Genomic DNA, 4,088 nt, shown 5'->3' on the forward strand with positions numbered 1-4,088 from the left:
GAAATCAAGTGCCTCATCGGTTCTAGGATGAAGTTGTGAACACAGCCTCCTACATCATCAATCGAGTGCATGTTCGCTCAGGGACCAGCAAGACTCCCTATGAGCTTTGGAGAGGGAAGTCTCCAACTGTACACTATTTCCATGTGTTTGGATGCCTGTGTTATATCCTAAATGATAAGGATCAGTTGGGTAAGTTTGACTCTAAGAGTGATGAAGGTATCTTTCTGGGTTATTTCGGACATAGCACTACCTTTCGCGTCTACAACAAACGTCTGAGATCCGTTCAGGAGACTGTCAATGTAGTGTTTGACGACACCTCTTTCCTGCGAGTGGCTTTGGTGCCTATTGTCTCCGACACAGACCTGGTAACTGATGCTGAGAAGTCTGTACAAGAAGTTGTCAGTCTTGTTGTCCCTGAAAGGCATGTATCACCATCTGCTTCAGATCCTATGCCTTCTCAGGTTCATAGGAATCACTCCTCTACTGATGTCATAGGTGTGATTCAGGGGGGTAGGGTTACTAGAGGAAAGCAGATTGATTTTGCTCAGTTGGCTGGAAAGAAACAAAAGGTTGTCGTTCCGGAGTCCGTCTCTCAGGACTCTGATGTAGTGCAATTTGCATGCTTTGTCTCTTCCATTGAGCCTAAGAATCACAAGGAGGCGCTTCGTGATGAGTTATGGGTTGCTGCTATGCAAGATGAGTTGGAACAAGTTGAAAGAAGTGATGTTTGGGAGCTCACTCATCGTCCTGCTGATATCAATGTCGTAGGAACAAAGTGGATATTCAAGAATAAGAGTGATGCTATTGGCTGCATTGTGAGAAACAAAGCACGGTTGGTAGCTCAAGGCTATTCTCAAATTGAGGGAATTGACTTTGATGAAACCTTTGCTCCGGTAGCAAGGTTGGAGTCAATCAGGTTTATGTTCAGTATAGAATGTGCTCTTAAGTTCACTTTGCATCAGATGGATGTTAAGAGTGTCTTCCTAAATGGAATACTGCAAGAGGAGGTTTATGTTGAGCAACCAAAAGGCTTTGATAATTTGCAGCACTCTGAGCATGTTTATCGACTGAAGAAAGCTCTGTATGGTCTAAAGCAGGCACCGAGAGCATGGTATGAGAGGTTGACTACGTTTCTGATGGATCACGGATACAATCGAGGGAGTGTTGACAAAACGTTGTTTGTTCTCAACAGCAACAACAATCTGATGTTTGTTCAGATTTATGTGGATGATATTGTTTTTGGTTCCACGTGTCAGCCTCTTGTAAAACAGTTTGTGGAAAGAATGTCTCAGGAATTCGAAATGAGTATGGTGGGAGAGTTAAGGTACTTTTTGGGATTGCAAGTTGAACAATCAGCTGATGGGATCTTTGTATCTCAAAGCACTTATGCTAAGGAGCTTGTACAACGCTTTGGCTTGGATAAAAGTAAAGAAGCAAAGATCCCAATGGGAGCAAACGACAGACTCTCCAAGGACGACGAAGGAGAAGATGTAGATGAGAGACTATACAGAGGGATGATTGGAAGTCTGTTGTATTTGACTGCTAGTCGGCCAGACATATGTCTGTCAGTAGGGATCTGTGCACGCTATCAAGCCAAGCCCAAGATGTCGCATTTACTAGTTGTAAAGAAGAACATCAAGTACATCAAAGGAACATTGGACTTTGGCATCTGCTATACCAAGGATACCAACACCGGTCTGAGCGGATACTGTGATGCTGATTGGGCAGGTTCTGTGGATGATTGTCGTAGCACAAGTGGTGGTTGCTTCTTTATGGGAAACAATCTGATCTCATGGCACAGCAAGAAACAAAACAGTGTCTCTCTATCAACTGCTGAAGCTGAGTACATTGCGCTAGGAAGCTGTTGCACACAACTTCTATGGATGCGACAAATGGTCTCGAACTATGGTATGGATTCTGATACTCTTTTAATTCATTGTGATAACTTGAGTGCAATTAATATTTCAAAGAACCTTGTTTAACATTCACGAACCAAACGTATAGATATTAGACACCACTTTGTTCGTGAACTAGTTGAGGCGAAACTGATCGAGATTGACCATGTGAGCACTGATTTACAGTTAGCTGATTTGTTTACCAAGCCTTTGGACTTCAACAGATTTGTAAATCTGAGGAAGTCCATTGGTGTTTGTGAGTTCTAACCTGCTTTACCTAAGATGTGTTGATCAGAGACAGGAACGTGTGCTAGGACAGATCATGGAAATCCTAGAATACATAGAAGATCAGCACTCTATAAGCAACTGTGGGAAATAGCTGCCTGTCATGCTGGTCTATTCATCCTGTCAAATGTTTTCATGTTTTAAGGAGGTCAAAGAGCTGTGAAGAGACACACAAGTACATCCTCAAGTGGAAAACTCTGTTTGGGGACAAAGATGATATCAATGATTGATAATGCTCATGAAATCACTGTGATCAGTTCAGTGAAACAGCTAACAGAAGGCTGAGACATATATATATATATAGACATATATATATATATATATAAAATATGTGTGTTCTTCAAAGAGAGAATCTCTAGCTGCCTTAACATGTTGGGTTGGATTGTAGACTAAAGGCATAACAGTGTGAAAGACTACTCACTTGCATCAAGTCTCTGATCTTCAACAATTCAAGAGGTTGTGATAGCTCCTAGCAAATGTTCTGAACAAGTGGTTGACATAGCAAATGTATGGTTAGTACTGTGATCTGTTTTTGATCTGCTCATATGTGTTATGTCTCGATCTGGGTGTTTACATGTTCACTATTTGTGGTTGTGTGTATCTGATGTTTTGTGTTCATGAACAGATTCAGTTTCCTTTAAAGGGGTGAAGAATGTGATTTATTAGGATTTTGTGATAAATGCAGTTGAGGTTAAAAAGGAAAAAGTTTCGATGTACCTTAATAGATTCATTGAGTGTTTTCAGGATCGACAAGGTTAATGGGCCAAAGTTCACCAGCCCAAGGAGGTTCACAAGGGTGTATAAAAAGAGAGGCTAGGGTTTTGAGTTCTTCTCATCATCCTTGCAATTTCAGTTCTTTGTCGATTAAGCTTCTAAGTTTTCTTTCTCTCTGATTATGCTCTCTAACTCTTGATCATCATGAAATCGGTCTTTAGTGGTTTCCATTATGATTCCAGTTCTGATAAGGAACTTCACACCCCTCCTTCAGCCTTGCCTCCGCTGTCGCCTTTCCTCTAACTTGATCCTACCACGGCGATGGTTGTCTATGAACCTCGAGACGAACAAATAGCAGCACCCCCGATACCTGAGATTCCTTCTCCCAAGCCATTGTTTGCCAAAGCAGATCACGACACCTGCGACTCTTCGTCTTCTCTACCAAGAAGGACGAGATCCCGTTTTCCCGTGGTCTATCTCACCGGCGATGTTCCCATTCCTACTGTGTCAAATCAGGGAATCTCGTCCCAACTGCGCAAGCGACAAGCAGCTGCTGATACAGACAGCCGCGACTCCAAGCGTCCATCTCTTAGCAAGGACAAAGGTGTGTCAATGTCTCGCAGTGCTCCTTCAAAGGATTTTGACTCGAAACGGTTCATATCTGCTGATGCTGCTCGAAGGTATGGCTTCTTTGCTTCTCGAACTATTGCTGCTGAGGTTCGTTATTCTCTGAGGGTAGATGATCCAGCTAGGGAGCTGCTTGATCAAGTTGGTTTGTTGAAAACTGTCACACAAATCGGATCTTATGATTCCGATGTAGTCTATGAATTCTGGGCAAATCTTCCGGCAGTGAAGGTTGAAGGGAACCCAGTTAATGTATTGGTCAGAACTTTGTGTATGAGTTTTCCCCAGGTCGTATTTAATGCCATGTTCGGGCTTCAGGCAGTTAATGTACGAGAACAGAGACCGCAGACAGCTGCAATTCTGGAGGAGGATCTCGCTCTCTTCTTATCTGGCGGTAAAGTGAAGACATGCGAATAATTGGTGTCAACGGCAATCAAGGACCCAATGATCAAATAATTGAATAAAATGTGCTGCAGCAACTGGTCTCCCACAGTGAATACAAGGTATATTTCAGCAAAAATGGCCATGGTGATCTACATGATCATTCATCGCATTCCGTTTGATTTTCGG

The sequence above is a fragment of the Camelina sativa genome, chromosome 3 (genome assembly GCF_000633955.1).
Source record: "Camelina sativa cultivar DH55 chromosome 3, Cs, whole genome shotgun sequence".
Lineage (NCBI taxonomy): Eukaryota > Viridiplantae > Streptophyta > Magnoliopsida > Brassicales > Brassicaceae > Camelina > Camelina sativa.